This window comes from Tachypleus tridentatus, chromosome 6 (assembly GCF_004210375.1).
Source record: "Tachypleus tridentatus isolate NWPU-2018 chromosome 6, ASM421037v1, whole genome shotgun sequence".
Classification (NCBI taxonomy): domain Eukaryota; kingdom Metazoa; phylum Arthropoda; class Merostomata; order Xiphosura; family Limulidae; genus Tachypleus; species Tachypleus tridentatus.
In genome coordinates, this window is record NC_134830.1 from 136,751,383 (window position 1) to 136,771,804 (window position 20,422).

Below are 20,422 nucleotides of genomic sequence, written 5' to 3' on the forward strand. Positions count from 1 at the left end.
AATGTAGCCTCACTTGATGATGGCATGATAATAAACATGACAAAGAATTCTAAAAGTGTAACAGGACAATAGTTGTATCATATAACTTTTGTTGATGATAAATGAATAGCACTGATGAAATACTTACGTCTGAATTACAAAAGATATTGTGACTACATTTAGAAAAATTTGTAACAGAGAATGTCACACAATAAAAGAAAATGCAGAAAAAATAGTATAAAAGTGTATACTGTAAAAATTATGTATCAATATGTTAATAGTGATATTTATGATACTGATGAAAAACTTTATAGACTTGTAATGATTAACATTAAATCTTTCATTGATTAACACTGGTTTATTAATAACACAACTCATTAACAAGTTGTAGGTAATTCTATTGTATCCTTTTCAAATTAATTAATTTAATTCTGTACCTTGTGAAATTAATTATTATTATCAATTGTCTTCGTTTCTATTATACTTGTTAAATATTTCTTTAAATCACAAAATACTCAGAAGTAAACTTTAAAGAAACTTCACATCTGCTATAGTATGGTAAAAATAATTAAACACTGATTATTTATATGTTCATGATCAGTACTCCTGTAAGTAATACTTGATATGGCCTTATCTATTATCATATTAAACATGACCTTTGTGATGAAAACAGAGTTAAACATATGCAACTACTGTACTAGCTGTGTGCTAGGTCAAGAGTACTTCATACATTATCCACTTCTGAAAGTGTTAAACCTTATACTGTATACAGCTTGTCTATTGAAGAGTGTGTGTAAGTTTGCTTTCCTTGTTACTACACATTTTTGTATGAGGTATCAAGTGATGTTCATGACCTGAAATACTAAAGTAGACAGATGTGTTTAATCACTTAATATATTTGTGGTTAACATATACAACTTGTTCTTATATTTGTAATGTAAATGTAGAGTTTTACTGAATCTAAGAAAACCAATAAACCTCCGAATTATATACCACATGCTCATCTTTTATTAATTTAAACACAACTGTGCTTAATATGTTTCAGAAACTTATCAGTTTTTGATGTATGTCAAAAATGTAACAAAAAAGTTAGAAATAAGACAAAAGGCCAATCTTATATTACATATCTTTTTCCCTCTCAAAAAATAGTAAATTTTCCTTATATTGTTTCTTTCAGTAGAGGAATAAGTCCACATATTGTCTTTCATATTGCTTGTTGTCTCCGAATGACCTGAATAACGAAACTTTGTAATTGAAAATACGTTAAATACAAGATCATTGTTCTAACAAAACTGTTATGAATATTCTTATATTAAATTACGTTTTTGCAAGGCAGGATTAGAGTAAATTAGTTTAAGAGACGGTTTTTCCCATTTCTGTTTGCCATATTTTTGTGTATCAGCAATATCAAGTATGGAGCACGTGACCGCACCCTCTAAAATGTGTGAAGCCTACGAGGTATATTTCATCATGTCTATCAGGGATCAAGACAAACCCTGGGCACCTCATTTTATCTGCGAGCACTGCAAAAAATCTCTAGAAGGTAAGACGGACAATTTTTGCTTGCTTGAATAATAAGATTTTATATTAGACAAATTTTAGACCTTTTAAAACTTAGACATCTTTTTTTTTAGTTTCCAAAAATATCACATAAAATATTTTATATGAACCTCTTACACATTAGTTGTGGATGAAATAAATTTATTCTTCATAATAACAATTTTATTTTGCTCTTTTGCAGGATGGTACAGAGGGGAAAAAGAGAACCATGAAGTTCGCTATTCCAAGAATTTGGCGTGAAACCACTGATCACTCAAGCAATTGCTACTTCTGCATGGTAGACCCTTCAAACGTCGGGGTGGCAAGAATGCATTTGCTATCATGTATCCGGACTTTCACCATCCATCACCTCAGTGCTACTCTGCTCTGAGCTCCCTGTACCCACTCTGCCAGAGAGAAAGCAGCCATCCTCAGAAGAAAGCAGCAAATCAGAAGAGGAGATAGACGTTGAAGATCCAGATTACAATTTCAGAGGTGCAGCTGGTGAGATAAACCCATATTACTCCAACCAAAGAGACCTCAATGACTTGATCAGAGATCTAGGTCTAACAAAGTCGAATGCCGAAACTATATCTGGGGGCTGATACGTGAAAGTGATTGGCATTACAGTTGCAAATCTCGAAAATCTACTCACTTCTAAACATTTTTGTATAACTTTAGTATAAATACATGTAAACCTTGATTCATATGTTGTTTCATTCAGACCTTATGTAAATGAAAATGTGCAAATTTGCCCGTTTTTATATCGAATATAGGTTAATTTCTAAATTTCATTATTCAGGTCACAAAAGCAAAGTTTGAAGGGAATGATGACCATTCTCTGTATTGTTACAACATAAGCAATTAAGAAATAACACATACTATCCAGGAACAAAATTTGTGTTATATAGTGTTATAAAGTAGACTAGTTTTTATAGTAAAGAACGTTTTGGTGTTTAAATCAACATTGAAAATCTAACAACGTATTTGAATTAAACAATTTATTGTAGTTACTTATTCATGTAACTCAGAACAGCTTTGTAAAAGTGTTAATACCCATGCCAGCCGTCCTGAGATACATTTTTATTTCAAGTGGGTTTATTGTCGTATAAATATTAATCCGCATCAATTTTAAAAATTATTTAGGTATGGTTAAACAAAAACAATAGAAAGATGAATCAATATACAAAACTATGTAATATTTAATTTAAAATACTTAAACTAAGAAACATATGAGGAAGAACTAGCATTTGTTTGTTTGTTTGGAAATTTCGCACAAAGCTACTCGAGGGCTATCTGTGTAGTTTAATTTAGCAGTGGAATTAGAGGGATTTTAGTAATAATCACCACAGCCAACTTTTACTCTTTACCAACGAATAGTTTGACCGTCATTATACAGGATCGGAGGGCGAGCATGTTTTAGTCGACGCGTGATGCAACCCGCGACCCTGGATTACGAGTCGCACGCCTTAGTCCATGCCGGGCCAAGAACTAGCAAAGATATATAGAGACAAGTTTGGGTGTTTTTAACAGTTTGATTTTATTAATAAAGTTTCTCAGTATGTGTGTGTTTTTAATATAACTTTCAAGTTACGTTCTGTTTCACTTATGTAAAAGGGTGAGCAACTATTACAATGTATTTTTGTACTGTTTTATGTTTTATCAACGTGCGTTTAATTTCTATGTCATGAAAAACGAATCTAGGTGTTATATTCAGGTTATATATATGCCAGTCTTTTCAAAATCTCTGATAGAAGTACACTTATATTTTTTAGACGCAAGTAATTTGTTTTTCTTTATTTTGGAAAAAAATTAACTTTCTTTGTTAAACACCCTTTGTCTGTGTTTTTAATGTATTTACAGTTTCTATAACTACTTTAGTAGTGAACTGGTTAACGTTAGTGAAACATTCACTTTAGTGCATAGCTTCTATATCGATGTTTTCTGTTCGGTACATAGTGTATTCTAAGTTTAGAGTTCCTTTTAGTGTGTCTAGCTTCTGGTGGATAACATGATTAGAAAAATCAGTTTATGTAATTTCCGTTGTTTGTGTTTTTTTCTATGAATTTTAGTGGTGAAACCTTGGGAGGGGTTCGTGTGATGCTAACGTTTGAAAAATTAATCGAATCGTTGTTTTCGTTTCCCTCTGTGAAATGTTTGAATTTCTGTAGATTGTTTGTGTGTTAGAGAAATTTTGTTTATCTTGACAAGTGAAACCACACAAAACTTTACCTGTATATCTGAACAAAACTGCAGGTTTCTATTTGTAAGTGACTAATTCCTGCTATTTTATGTGATACAAGAAAAGAACGGTTGAAGTGTAGAATAATCAAAGACAGTTGGCTCATAATCACATGATACTACAGAACTGGAGGCAACCGTGTTCTGACCCTGGGTTAAACCTGTTAACTCTTCAAAAGATATTGGTATTGTCATCAAATCTACAAGGACGGTTTGATCACAAAAATACATTTCGATGAAATCTTGCAGTATTAAGTTTTCATGAAATCATTCAGTGACTATGAATACTATATGAATGTATTTGAATACAAACACGAACACTTTAACATTCCCTACCAAACTATATAAATAGGAATACCTAATACCCCGTGTCTACTGTAAAGAGCACATGTCTACAGCTCTTCTCTTGTGAAACGATGGTTGTTTTGTCCGTTTGGTGTACTGATCTCTTCCAAGTTATTTTGTAGTAATGTGTATCTTATTGTTTTAATGGAACAATTAAACCTTTATTTACATCAAAGTCTTTACCATGATATCTACTCTACTGTTGATTACATGTAAAGAATATAGCCTGAGAAATTTAAGATTCCTTTTGTACATCAACCACTTCTAATGACCTTTAATGACCACAACATTGATTTTTACACGTTTGGTATTTATCATTTTTCTTCTGGGATCCCACTAGTGATGGAAATAGTGAGGTTGTCTGTCCATAGACGCAGCTTGATATGGTGAGTGAAACATTCACATTATTAAATAATCGACATGGAACTGACATGAAGACACCTCCTTCTAGATGCTTCAGACATGTTAAGGAAAAATATATAAGACAAGAAAACAACAATAATCTTTAATAGGATTATTTAAACTTATAAAAGACGCGGGACTCCACGACGTACATTTTAATCTGAGTTGGTCATGGCTTTCAACAAGATAAAGTGATTAGACAATTTTAAAATAAAATATAACAAAGAGGAAGAACTGTAAACATGTTTATTTGGTTATAAACCAACAGATGAATATCACTCTGTACCATTAGTAACTATAATGTTAACTTTATACCGTTACTGAGGTACACAAAGAACATACAATTGGAATTAGGAAGACAGAATTAAAATGTATTATACACCAGATTGTTTTCATATAGCAGTTGAGATGTTTATTTTATTATATTTCTTTTCGGAAGTTCTAGCTCTGGCTAATAAATAATAAGTTTCTAAACATAAGTGATAAGTTAATGGAAATACATTGCTTTGTGTTTGTTTCTAATATTTAATTCTGAGTTTAATACACTGATATAACAGACAGAATATTTAATTAGACAGAAAAGTTAGTTTAAACCAAACACGTTTTATTACCACGTTATACAGTCTCACTAATTGTCCTTAACGTTTAATACAAAAGATGCCAACTTCCAAAAGTTATCATCGGAGGTAGAGAAGAACGTATATGTCAGCTACACAATAACTGTATGGTATCTACGATTACTGTATCTCAAATTTTATAAAGAAGGTTTATACCCATCCATTTTTCTATGCTTTCAGTATCTGGCAATTTAATTTCATAAAGTTTTAAAATCAACACAGCTTTTATTTGTAGTAAATCATACAGAATGGGCTATTTGGGTTCTGCTCACCACCAGTACTGATACCCGGTTTCTAGCGTTGTTAGTCCACTGACATGCCGCTGTGCCACTAGGGATCTAACACAACTTTGGAAAACTAAAAAACTAATTTTCATGTTCTCGGAAGAAAATCTACTTTTGTTATGTATCTATCTCACCTGTCATTGTTTGTTGTTAAGCATAGAGTTACAGAAAGAGGTGTCTGTGGTCTGCCCACCAGGAATCAGGGCGTAGCCAAGGGGGAGTTGGGGTTTAAAACAACCCCCATGGACCCAAACATTTTAGACAAGTTCGGTTGCCACCTGTAAAGTTTCATAAAGATCCGTGATTGCATGGTAGATAATTCCATACACAACAAATGGTCAAATGCAAATTTATGATTGAACACTCTTTTAATACAGCAAGTTTTGTCAGAACTATAGAAATACAATCTAATATCTTTGAAAAGCTCAAACGCCTGTTCGTTCTTACCAGGACATCTACAACACAGTTTGGTTAAACTTTAATATCACGGTGGATGTATAATGAGGCCAGGCCATTGAATCGATCTTCAGTGGTGGTATTTCTTAAATACGTTTTGAGTCTTCTGAGAGTTGAAAACGAACGCTCCACTGAGCTCATTGACACAGGCAGCGTGGTAAATACTTTCAACAGTCTAGAAATTACTGGGAACATTTCTGCATTGCACATTGCATATGCATCTATGACATTTTTTTGGTCTGTTATGCGCAAGTGATTTGTACCAAACCTTAAGTTCACCTACTGCAGCTAGTGAAGTGCTGTCAATGTCATCCTTGTATATATTGACCAACTCTTTAATTTGGTCATATTGTTGTGCTGTAGGGTCTGACCGTTCTGTGGCAGATCCTGATGGTAGTAGACACATGAAGTTTGTAAGGAGAGTTTTGTAACTGGATAGACGGTCACATATTTGTGAAAGAAAGTGATCAACAAACGGTACAAATACAACAATACGAAAGTACTCCTCAAGGCTAGTGATTTGTGGGTTAGCACGGTACATCTGTCTTTTAGCCTGCCTTGGCATTATGATGTCAATTTGAAGCTCACTACACAGAGTTTGAGCCTCACAGAAAATGTTGTTAAATTCATTCACAGTATTATTTCTGAGTGAACGGATTAAATCTTTTACTATTTCTGCGTGATGCATCGCAGCACCTAAATCAATGTTCTGTTGCTGCAGTAAGTTGCATAGAGGTAAACTGAAGGAAAACAATTTAGCAATGGTAAGTAGAGTGATGATGAATTCTGGCTGTTATAGAACACAACAATTGATTGGCTTGCGTGGCAGAATCTCTGTCTTGCCAACCTGATATGGTCTCAAGGGCATCTGCAACTGCATGGATTAATTCTAGAAAGACAATGACTGAGTCATGACTCTCAACCCACCTGGTGGGGCAGAGACCTTTCAAACTTTTTTTTTCGATTCAGGTGCTTTATTCTCAACCGAAAGAGCCAAAACATGCTTTCGTTTGGATGTATTGAGAAAGTTTTCAATGCTAGAAATTACTCCCATGTAATTTCGTACAGGAACTTCTTTACAAGCATCAGAAATTACTAAGTTTAGGGAATGGGCACTGCAGTGTACATAGGGTGCAAGTGGAAATTCATCAGTTATGTGTCTCTGGACACCATTGAATTTCCCATTCATAGAGGTAGCACCGTCGTACCCTTGTCCTCGCAGGTAAGCCATGTCAATACCATATTTTGTCAGTTTGTTTATTATAACATCAGCCAAGTTTCTGCCTGCCACATCATAAACAGGTATAAATTGCATAAAATATTTTCTCATTGCAACAGAGTTGTCATTGGCATGCAAGTATCTAACACACAGCGAAAACTGTTCAATGCTTGAAATATCTGTTGTTTCATCAGCTAATATTGAGAAACACTTTGCAGCATTAACCCTGTTAACTAAAGCATCAAGAACATGAGTATTACAGGCACTGATGATTTCATTTTGAATTTGAGGACTCAGATACGTAGCATTCCTCTTTGTACTCTTAAGGCTCGCTGAAAGCTTGACATCACCCTTTGCCCTGTAGCGCAAAATTGCCCGAAAATTCCCATCATTATTGATTGGCTCCTCATCAGTTTCACCAACAAACATTGGACCAGAATCACATTTTCCCCTCAAAGCTAAACCCTGTCTCCCACACAACAATACAGTATCAATAATAAGCATTAAATATTTCCAGTTCTGTTCAATTTCTTGCTTGTAAGTTGCATCAAGCTGCAAGTGCACAGATGAAATTGTGTTTACGACATGTAGAAAATTGTTAGCTTTATCTTTGCTGTCTTGGTGGCACTGTTTCAATTCATGTGCCTTGAAGTCTTCAACAGCCTTCTTCCAGTTTGTGTATGGAAATTTCACTAGTTTTACCAATTCTGCTTCTGGCTTCCAATACCAGCACCATTAATATAATGAGAAGTCGACTTACCTGTCTACCAATACTGACATAATCAGAAATGTAATTTCCAATGTCCCAGACTGGACCTGAGGTGGTAGTGGCAACACTGGTAGAAGGCCACGATGATGACTCTGACAATTCAGTTGGCAATTCTGATTCAACCTGATTGGCTGCAGCACATTGATCAGGTTCAGCCTCATGAATGGGTTTAAAGAACTCATGCAGTGTCTTTTGCTTTTTCAGGCTTGACATAGTGAATGATTGTTTATCGCAACTTCTGTTTGTCAACGTCACATTCACAGTACCATGGTGCTGCCAGTCTGCCACCCACTGTTTATTTATGAAGTTAATTCTTGAAATCCAGGGAATCTGAACATTCACTGTTCATGATATTTGAATACAGATTATGGACACTATACATATATTTTGTATTCTCCTGAGTGACTCTATATTTTATATGTTGTTTTTACAATTTTATTGTCAAACAGGATCAGTAGTTCATTAGCATGATAATATAACTTTTGTTATAATTTGGAAGTGTTGAGTCATATTAACAAATTCATTGCACATGTATCATCAACACATTATATTATCTCAGAAACTGTAAGTATATTTAGCAGCTTTCAGGTGGTGCTTGTTTCATGAGAAATTTGAATATTTGGATACAATCATATATTACTCGTTAGTAAAATAGTATCCCAAGAGTTGGCGGTGGGTGATGATGGCTAACTGTCTTCCCTCTAGTCTTAAACTACTAAATTAGGGACGGCTAGCTCAGATTGTCTTTGTGTAGCTGTACGCGAAATCTTAAAAACAAACAAACAGCATAGGTCTAACACACAGATAAGTTATGTCAGTAAGTATTTTGTTTAAAGAAAGCCAAATAATTCTGGTTTGGAACTTACAAACAGAAGGACCAGAAGGACATAAAATTTGAATATATTTTTGGTAATGTCAATTTTCAGCTTTGCCTTACATCTTTAGTGTCTGTATTTTTTTAAACAAAAGGTTGTTGTTGGTTGATATGTAAATTTTATGAAAACCTAATATTTTCATACATCGTAAATATATTTCCGATAGATACTACTCATATGATGGCTTTTTCGCACAGTTTGTGCCACTAGTCCTGAAACTCTCACCTACCTCTAACTTTTCTGTCGCAGCTGCTTCCAAAAAAAGAAGTAACAGAAATGGGGAGGAAGGGTGGAAAGTGTGAGTCGAGGTATCACTGTAAGAGATTATTACGATATATTGCATAAACTTACATTAACTTGCTTGAGGAAACAGTGAATAAATTTATTTAGATGAGCACCCTTCGGAAAGTGTCCAAATTTATCTCTTTGGAGTGCGACATCTCTACTTAGAAGAACACACAAGTGGGATAACGCAATACTTATGAACCAGGTACAGTTTGTCTCACTAAACTAAGTTTTAAAAGGTGGATTATATCCTTAAATGTAAATGTGATGGTTGGTCCACCTTTCTCATGATAATGTGTGATATTCTAGCCAACCAGCAGGAGATTGTACCCACCATTTATAAGGTTCTCTGGTATACCACAAGTATGTGGATATGAAAAGGAAATAAGCTATATGTACAATTAGTCGAAAAGCCACGTTTGAAACCAGAGAGTGGTGATAACAGGATGATAATTTGACACTGAGTCTGATTAATGAGTGATATTTCAAGGGGAAGTTCTAAGGGGGGGTATTTTCTGAAGAAGAATAAGGACTGGAAATTAAGTTTGAGCTGACCATAAAGGTGTTGTCAAAAGGACACATGCTGGTATGGACTGAGTGACGGATAAATCCTTGGGAAGGAAACATGCAGATATATAGGTAACTTGGTCCAATCTTGATAGAATTAATTTGCCGTCTAAGCAGAACGATGTGGTACTGTGGATCAAAAAGTGTGGCTTTTCTTTCTGAGATGGGTGACAAATGTGTACAGACGTTGAGTGTTTTACTGATTTGATAAGTATCAGAACACATGGGTATTGAAAAAACACACTATACAAAGGATCTTACAGGAATTAAGGAATAGATACAAGGTTCCGTTGATTCTGTCATACTCAGTGACAGGTATGAAAGTGTGTGTGAGTCAAGGGTACAAGGATTTCCATTATGGCTATGACCCCTAGAAAAGAAAGTACTTATAGATTAGGAGTGCATCAACCTAAAAGAAAAGAAACAAAACACAGAACGATTGAGAAATATGTTGAAAAATACTCTCAGGTGAAAAGGATATGAAACGTAATATGAAATTTAAGATTCGTGTTCAACTGAAGTAAATTTTGAAACTTCAGTTACTTAATAACTGTACAAAATAAAAAGTAATAAACAGCATGATAAAAGCGGGAAAGAAAGTTTTAACACATCATAAAACTATTGTGTTAAATATAGAGATAAAGATAGAAACCCTCATTCTTTTATCTCCTGCTGGTTAGTACAGATTTTTCACAAAACTTCATATGTACTTTTACATAAGTGAATCATTTTCGTCGAAATCGGGTCACATTTTGTTATGCTTAAAATGTTGACAGCCACTGGCTTTAGATTTCTCTAAACCAATCGCGACATAATCGTCTTATCGATAGTTCTTGAACCCAAAATAAAAAAAAAAAAACATAATAATACAAAATGTTCATTATGGTAAACGAAATAAGAATTTGATCAAAGTAAGATTTTTTTTTCTCGATTTGTAAAACATTCTTACGTGAAAGTAAAATAAAAGAATATTAATTACAAAATTTGCACAGCTGAATTATGTGAAGTCTGTTTTAAAACCAAAACAACTTTTATGCAGTTTAAGTTGTAGGCCTGTGTTATTAATATATTTCCACCATTATGGTACGAGCCAACAACAGTCAGTGTATAGACTCATTCTGCTTTGTCCTTTCTGTGAATGTTTCTACTCTACCAGAATAACTCGATTCCCCTTTCACATCAAACAAATTAAATTGTATGTCTCTCCCCTTGTCGGCAGTTATTAAGTTTGTCAAGCGTTTGAGGTTCCCTTTCGACTTGGTGTCTGCAGACGTCCCTAAGGATGGTTATAGAATAACAGGAAGTGTATTTAGTGTTTGAGGGAAAGATATAAAAAAAAAGGTATTTTTAGGATTTTCACAGCGCTTTTCAATGTACTAATAGATTAATACTAAGTATTTTGCTGTAAACCACAAGGTGTAGTGAATTGTGTGTTACTGAAATTGTTTTGACTTTCGCTCAAAGCTACTCCAATGTTATTTGCTGAAGCAGATTAGAGGTAAGACAACCAGTCAACACTACACACCGCCACTTCTTGGACGGCTCTTAACCAACGAAAAGTAGAATTAACTGTCGCATTATTACGACCCCAATACTGAAAGTCTAAGTGTGTTCGGTATCAGAGAGTCGAACTCACAGATTGCGAGTCGAATACATTAAGCACAAGCCCGTTTTTGAACTATTCATATATCTGTAGACACATTTTAGTCCGATTCTTTACGATTTTTATTATCTATGATTGAATAGGCAAAGTTAGTGTTTTGTAACAAATATCCACGAAACTTAAGCCAGTTTCCAATCAAAACTTCTCTTCCTCGTCTGTTGTAAGGACATTTCTTTACAAGATTCTTCACATATATGTAAAGAGATGCATTTCACGTGCTGATAGAAATGCCACAGTTTGTAACTTAGGTAAAAACCTAGTAGTCCGACAAGGTTAATAACATCAGAAGAGTAAAAGAAAGGTTACTTAAGCCCACCTTCGTTATGGGTTTACTGACATAGTATGTAACTGTAATAAAAATCAGCGTGCTTACACTGTGAAACTGAGGGCTTGTAATTCGCGTCTGGTTGCTGCAAAAATGCTATCCTCTCTCTCTCTCGTTGTTTGGGTATATAACCTTTTGTATACCCGGGAGGGTCAGATACACTAGATCTCTTCCTTTTCATTGTTAATATGGATTGCTTGATATTTTAAAATTAATACATGAGGGCTAAAGTGATGAACATTACTCAGGCCCTTTTCAGGGCAATGTCCATGTATATTGTACTTTCAGATTCACAAAGTCTAGCTCATAGGTGGCCTGTTTTATTTTTATTTATTATTTATTTTATTTATTAATGTTATTTTTATTTATTATTTATTTTATTTATTAATGTTATTTTTATTTATTATTTATTTTATTTATTAATGTTATTTTTATTTATTATTTATTTTGTTTATTACTGTTATTTTTTATTTTTTACTTAATTTTAACTTAATGATCTAATATATAAATTAATCGGGGAGAGGTGTTTAGGACTCTCTTCATCATATATGCAATACCTGTCTAGTTCACATAACAGTTCGTTTTTTCTCCAATTTTTATCAAAGTATTTTATTGTACTTTGTAGGAGTATATCTGCTATTGTTTGTGTATTTGTATATTTATGTATAAACTTTGAGGAAGTAATTTTAGATACTTTGTATGCTATCGTAATTAATGTATTTTGTAATGATTGTAGTTTGGTTTGCAGTTGTTTTTACTGGCGTTAATCCATGCAGGAGCTGCATACTCCACTATTGGTCTTATATATGTTTTGTATATTTTAAGGATGTTTTCAGACGTTGTTTTATAGATTTTACCAGTTAGACTCCTAACATAATTTATTCTTCGCCAAATTTTAGTTTTTATGTTATTTACATGTTTTGTCCAGGTACGTTTTGAATCATGTGTTAATCCCAGAAATTTTGCAGATGTAGCAGTCTGGAGAAGCACTCCATTCATATAAATCTGTGGTTGTGCTTTTTGTTGTTTTTGAAAATATCACTAATTGTGTCTTTGCTCTATTTATTTTGATTCTATATTTTTGGCAGAATTCACTTATTCTGTAAAGTTGCGGTTGTATGTCAATGGCTGCTATTTCTGGTGTTGGGGTACTTTTCCAAATTGCTATATTATCAGCGAACTGTTACGAGTATCCATGATTTGGATCTTTAAGTGGCGTATTATTCACACACACGATTAAGAGAATAGGACTAACCACCCCTCCTTGAGGGACGCCAGTTTCTGGAGTGAAGAACTCAGTGAAAGTTCCCTCTACATTTACTCTGCATTTTCTATTTTCCAAAAATTTGGATAACCAGTGAATAATTCTACACGGTAGTCCCATTTCATTCATACGGAATCGGAGACCATTGTGCCATACAGTGTTGAATGCTTTATCGAAATCGAGGAAGCAAGCAACAGTGCATTCATTTTTATTAAAGCTATTAATTATTGTTTCAGTTAGCCTAATTAAATGATCTGTCGTTTGTCTAAATTTTCTAAATCCGTTTTGTTCCTCAGGTAATTTTGAAGTAATCTCCAAATATGTAGAGAATCTATTACTTGTTATTCGTTCAATAATTTTACCTACACAGCTGGTCAGGCTGATTGGTCGATAACTGTTTCGTTTATTTGTTGATTTACCCTCTTTATGGAACATTAATATATTAGCTTGCTTTTAAGAAACTGGGATGTATCCAGAGTAAAAAGATAAATTAAAGGTGGTCAAATAATTTCGGAGTGCCTTTTTTGAGAAGTGCTTGTATGCCATCATTTTCTAGTAATTTGTTTTTTGAGTTCTTGATTGCTTGTTTGAGTTCTGTGAGTGTGATTTTTTTTTGGTGAGCAGTAGAGCGTTATAGTTATTAGTGTTATTGTTAATAATATTGATTGGAAAATAAGGTTTGTATAATTCTATGTTATTTGTTACATGATTGTTTACTATTTTGTAGAAATTGTTGTTCATGTCTGAGTCATTATGTGTTTTGAAAGTGTTTTGTAGTTGATGTGTGAAGGCTTCTGGTTTTTCTTTATTGGTGCACGCTAAGGTGTTATTATATTCTGCATGCGCTGGATTTGTTTGTTTTTTAATTTCGAGCAAAGCTACACGAGGGCTTTCTGCGCTAGCCGTTCCTAATTTAGTAATGTAAGACAAAGGGAAGGCAGCTAGTCATCACAACCCACCGCCAGCTCTTGGGCTACAGTTTTACCAACGAATAGTGAGATTGATCGTAACATTATAACGCGCCCACAACTGAATAGGCGAGCATGTTTGGTGCGACCCTTAGATTACGAGTTGAGTACCTGGGCAAGTCGGACCTCATACTTCGGGACCGTGGGTGCGCTATTTAGAGTAACAGTCAAATCTCAAATTTAGTTTGAAATGTAAAAAAAAAGAAGACTAGCTTACAGTATTTTAACGTGGACATGTTATTTTAGAGGTTAGAAGGTCATTTTGTATAGAAATACTTATGAATTCAAAGCACAGTTTATGACGTAATAGCTTGACATATTTCAGTTTTGTATTAATTATCAGTTGTCAACACTAGAGTGAGCAGTAAAGATGTAACCCGAAACTTGAGCTAAGCACTGCTTTCAGAAAGAGATAGTCTGAGCCAGGGGTGTGCAACAGGCGGCCCGCGGGCCACAATCCGGCCCGCCAAGCCATTTAGTGTGGCCCTAGTTGTTGTAATCTAACCATGTGGCCTGATCTGTAATCCAACGCAAATGGAATATTTTTAAAAGCATCGATCCTACGGGATTCCCAGGCTTCGACTCGACAAACTTCTAAAATTATCTTTGCTAGAGAGGAGCAGGCCGAATTCGATTGGTCGGCCTCCTTAGGGCATGAATAGGTGACGTGCACTAGCACTATTGTCTACGACTCAACGTCATGTCCTGAACCTCGCCTTCGCCCGCTGGCGACAATTTTCCCTAACCTCTGCTGTCCGTCATTCATTATTGGTGAAAATTTTATTACCTTTTACAGTTACTACAAGAGATTGAAGGTAAATTGATTATTATTTAGCATATTGTTGTGACTTTACTGAATTTATTAAAATTTTTGCTTTCAGATGCATCTGATTCTATGTACAGTGTGACCTCGTTATTCGCGGGGGTTACGTTCTTTACCCTCCCGCGAATAGCGAAAAACCGCGAATATTGGATGCAGTTTTAAAACGTATATGTATGCGATTATATACTATATGAAATGCTTCCCAAACACTAATGATACTTATACTCATTGATGCAGTAATAATGTAGCAATATTGCATACTGTTATGTATTTCACTAAATTGTACCGTGCGTTACCGGGCTGTGCTTTGCCGTTTGCGTTGTTGGGGAAGCTGAGGCAGTCAGCCAATAGCAGTCCAATCTTGTTTGGTGAAGACGACAATTGATAAAAACGGCTTGATTGAGTAAATACAACAGAAATCTCCTCGAAAAGCCCTTTCAGTCTCTGTGACCTACAAAAACGCAGTTCGCGCATAACCCGCGAATATGCGGGGCCGCGAATGGCGAACCGCGAATAGGCGAGGTCACACTGTATTTTGCTATTCTCAATTAATTTAAGTACCGGAAGGCTATGATCGGGATGCCAATTTAGAAACATGTGTTTCTGTCCATAAGAGGTTCCATGTGTAAATAAATTCTATGTTTTTCTACTTTGCTATTTTCGTGAGAATAATTTTTGTTTTGATTTCAGGGCTAGTAAAATGTCAGCAGTTAAGAAACGAAAAATTGATGATGAGGGAAGGTTATTCAACAGTGAATGGTGCACAAAATATCTTGTTGTCCCACATAATCAAGGTGTTGTCTGCCTCGTCTGTCAAACTACAATTGCAGTCATGAAAGAGTACAATATTAAGCGACATTACGCAACTAAGCACTCCTCCCAGTTTGATGAAATTGTTGGTCAGGCACGAAAGGACAAAATTGAACATTTAAAACATCCATTGAAAAGCAACAAGGTGTTTTACCACTTTCAAGAAAAATTCAGAACTGGTGACAAAACTGAGTTTTAAGCTTTGTGAATGTATGGCAGAAAAGGGAAAGCCTTTCAGTGATGGAGAATTTATTAAAATTGTTTAACAATATTCACAGAATATGCATGTCCAGAGAAAAAATATTTGGTGGAGCAAACTAGCCTTTCCCTTTACTGTCTCACGCAGGACAAAAGATCTTTCAGAGGACATCAAAGAAACTTTGAAAGAGATTGAATTCGTGTGAAGCTTTCAGTCTGGCTTTGGATGAAAGCACTGATATCAATGACACATCCCAACTTGTCATTTTCATCAGAGCTGTTACTGCAGGCTTTGATGTTTTCGAAGAGTTTTAGATATGGCAAGCCTTTCCTCCACAACCACAGGACAGGATATTTGTGAACAAGTGCTTAAGGTTGTAGAAACGTTTGAACTGAATCCTTATAAATTATGTGGTGTTACAACAGATGGTGCTCCTTCCATGACAGGTAGGACAAATGGATTCACCAAGAAATTTCTAACTGCAATTGGAGCACAAGACGTAGTTGTAAGCCATTGCATTATTCACCAAGAGAGCTTGTGCACCAAAGTTCTGGATTTTGCAGAAGTCATGAAAAATGTCGTCCAATGCGTAAATTATATTCGAACACGAGGATTAAATCATCGACAATTTAAAACTTTTTTAGATGAGCTGGACAGTGAGTATTCAGATGTTTTGTACTTCTCTGCTGTACGTTGGCTTAGTAGAGCTGCTACTTTGAAGAGATTCTGGAATCTGCGAGAGGAGATTAAGTTCTTCATGGAGAGCAAACGTCAGAATGTGGACTTCTTGAGCAATGAGAACTGGCTGAATGACTTAGCATTCCTCACAGACATTACACAGCATCTGTCTGATTTAAACTTAAAACTACAAGGGAAAAGTCAACTTGTGAATAAGTTGTTTGAGCATATTTGTGCTTTTGAGAAGAAATTGGAACTTTTCCAGGTTCAGTTGAGAAGAGCCATATTGACCCATTTTACATGTCTTGCAACCAGGAAACTGGAATTTCCTAATCTGGATTGCAACAAATACGGAACCAGTGTACAAAAGCTGCGTGATGAGTTTGCAAACAGATTTCCAGATTTCAGACAAACTGAAATTAGATTGAAATTGTTCGCTCAACCTTTTGATTTGGCAGTGGAAGACAGTCCTGATGATTGCCAAATGGAACTCATTGAACTGCAGGCTGACATGGACACTAAAAGGAAATTCTCTGAAAACAGTTTGCTAGACTTTTACAAACTCTGTGTACGTGAAAAGTTTCCCAATTTGTCCCGTCATGCACAAAGAATTGCCTCCCTTTTTGGTAGCACCTACTGCTGTGAGCAATTTTTCTCCAAAATGAAGCTCATCAAAACCAAATGTAGAAGTCAGCTGACTGATGAACATTCGACCAGTCAGTTAAGAGTGGCAACCACTTCTGTCAAAGCTGATATTGACAAGCTCTGCAAGGACTCTAAATTTCAAGTGTCGCACTAAAATGATCACTTATGCAAAAATATAAAATATTATTGCTTGCATTTTGAGAATTATTTTTTAATTTATTGTGCATGTACACGAATAAGCTTGTTTTTTAAGTGGCCCCGCGCTTGATTGATGAAGTTGGTTATATGGCCCACCGACGAAAAATGTTGCACACCCCTCTGAGCCAACTAATACAGTTTATCCAAATACACAACTATCTGCACCTTTTACGACTGCAATTTCCTCGAAGTTACATTGTTTCTCTGAAGGTCATCTAAAGAGCACATACTTTCAATACTTGCCAACCTGCTGTCACTATTTTATAATTTTATTTTACTGGCACAGAATGTACATAAGATACTTGTTGTCACATCTTCATTTGTCAATACAGAAAAATAAAATAAATATGCCTCCCTGTGAAATTGCTGTCGTAATTTTGAACACGCCCGCGTCGCGCCAAACATGCTCGCCCTCCCCACAATTTTGAACAACTGTGTATTACACGTCTTTAGCTTGGTAAGAACAACGTCACTGGTGGTTATTTTATTGTTTTTTGTGTTTTTCTAATGCTCGATCCTTTTCTTCACACAAATCGTGTGCTACCCAGTCGCCAAAATGGGCTTAGAAATCCATAAACCACTTTAGAAAGTTGACTCAATCAACAAAACTTACCAAAATAGACTGTATGTTAAACATTCGTAGCCCTAATGTTTAAGATTAGAATAAGTTAGCTTCAGAAGAAATTAATCCGTTCATACCTTAGTTTGGTACAAATAGATTGTGTACGTTTAATACACGGATGTTTTTATACGTATAAACAACTTCATGTGGAAGTGATAGTCGATGACGAACCCTTTTTGTGGTAATACTACAGTTGCTATGTCACATTCAACGCTAGGCCTTAATGGTGTCTTATTTCTTCAGCTAAGGAAATAAACAATGCAGGATTACTCTCCCTTTCTTATGTTATAAACGGTACAAATTCACACAAATTAACGAAATTGTTAGGTCTGTGTTCACACTGTCAGCATTTTTTTAATATGTAAGATGAAAATAATATTCGGAGGAGGTACCCTCAAAAAAGAAACTAAGTCCTCCACTCGTGTGGCGCTCCTTCATTTTTGGCACCAACCAGCTGATTCCTATATTCAACTGGACTGCTCAAAACTACGTAAATACTAAACTACCATGCCGCCATACTGATAGTCGCAAAAATTTTGAACTGGCCCTTGCAGTGCGGGTAAAAGGCGTTTATAAAATACAGTGTAGATTTAGAAAAATGAAAAGTCAATGACAAATCTGTATAATAAATAAAAGCTTCAATTGATAGAAATCATTTAGAAAGACTCAAGTAAAAAACAACAACAAAAAACACTCGTATAACAACATATCAACCATTAATAATGGGTACAAGCTTATTTCTTCTCATTTATTTACTATAGTTTATGCTAACTGGAGTACCCGTCCCCAGAAATGTTATATAAATTCACGATTAATGAAAGATTGTTTTAGGGCATGAAAATTTGTCTTCCTTGTATGAAATTTTAAAAAAGTCCGTATAAACTGCAAAACAAAATGTGAAACTACAAATTTGCATGTATCTCCACATAGATCCAACAAATGTTCATGCCAAATTTGGTGACAACCCATCCAACCCTGGGAAGTAGTTACATGAACATAACAGCAGACAGTATTATTATATTTGTATATATATATACAAACATTCTAGTAACTCTATCCATGCTAGAATTTGTTTAATAAGTCAACAATTTTAAACTTTAGTGAGTAATGGGCTTTCTTACGATAGATTTACTGAGATTTTATGTGAAGAGGCCTAAAGTGAAAGCTATGTCACCGCAATACGCACTTCGTTAGTTTATAATACTAAAAAAAAAGTCGTTACTTGTAGTGGACACAGCGCAGATTGACTATTGCGTAGCTTTGCAGTGAAATAGAAAACAGGTTACGAAATATGTAGATTTTCAGAAAGCAGGTTCAAGTCTCCTTAGAGTTATGCATATATAGCTGATCAGGTTCGAACAAATTATTTTGGATAGTGGTTTTATCGGAGTGTGTGTGTTTCTTATAGCAAAGCCACATCGGGTTATCTGCTTAGTCCGCCGAGTGGAATCGAACCCCTGATTTTAGCGTTGTAAATACGTAGAACTTACTAATGTACCAGCGGGAGACCTATTGGAGTGAAAACAATATTTGACTGCTTCGTTAGAGCTATGATCCAGACCACTTATGCGATATTTAGGGAATAGTTAGTAATTATGCAAGATGTCCCCATGATCCTCGATACGTATGGTAATATTGCATACTCAAAGCCTAAAACTTTACTTCAACACTTAGATCTTACTTGTGATATTCAGAGAATTGTGATAATTACGCACCGAAATCAGTTCACGTGGTCATTTTTAAACTTTAAGCTAGGCCTACCTTGCACGACATGTATATAAATTTATTTAATTTTTTATATCCCAACGTATGGGCGAGTTATCTTCTCGAATCTAAGTCACAGCTAGACTATATTATTAATCTAGATTTAGTTACATAAATTTATCATCTGTATCGAATTTAACCAGTAACTAGAAAAATGGGATCATTTCCCCTTTCTCCAAAATAAAAAAAAAGGATTTAAAATTATTTTTCTACCACATGAATCGACTTCGGTAAAGGTCAAAAGTCGTTTCTATAATTTATATATAATTGAGAAAAAAATTAAAAAATAATTCTAAATTATTCATCTTGTAAACAAATTAGTAAGCCAAATCCCGCCCTACTCATAACAGTCCAGGATGAATGTAGGATAGCCCACACATTACTACTCATTGTATCCCTATATATCATACTCGACTCCTAATCTGAGAGTCGCGGCTTCGAATCCCCGTCGCACCAAACATGCTCGCCCTTTCAGCTGTGGGGGCGTTATAATGTTACAATCAATCCAACTATTGTTTGGTAAAAGAATAGCCCAAGAGTTGGCAGTGGGTGGTGGTGACAAGCTGCCTTCCCTCTAGTCTTACACTGCAAAATTAGGGACGGCTAGCGCAGATAGCCCTCGTGTAGCTTTGCGCGAAATTGAAAAAACAAACATCTTTTAAAATACCCAATTAAGCAATTGATGTTCATAAGAACCTTAGTACATCGAGAAAATGCAAATTAATAACAATTCAAACATTGGACATATTAGCTACTACTGTAACAAAACAATGATAGACATAAGAATGCAACTATAAATCAAGAGATATCACATCGGACAGCACAATAAATAAATGAATGTAAGCACTGACCATCATAAGAGATAATACAAAAACAAAAACTTAA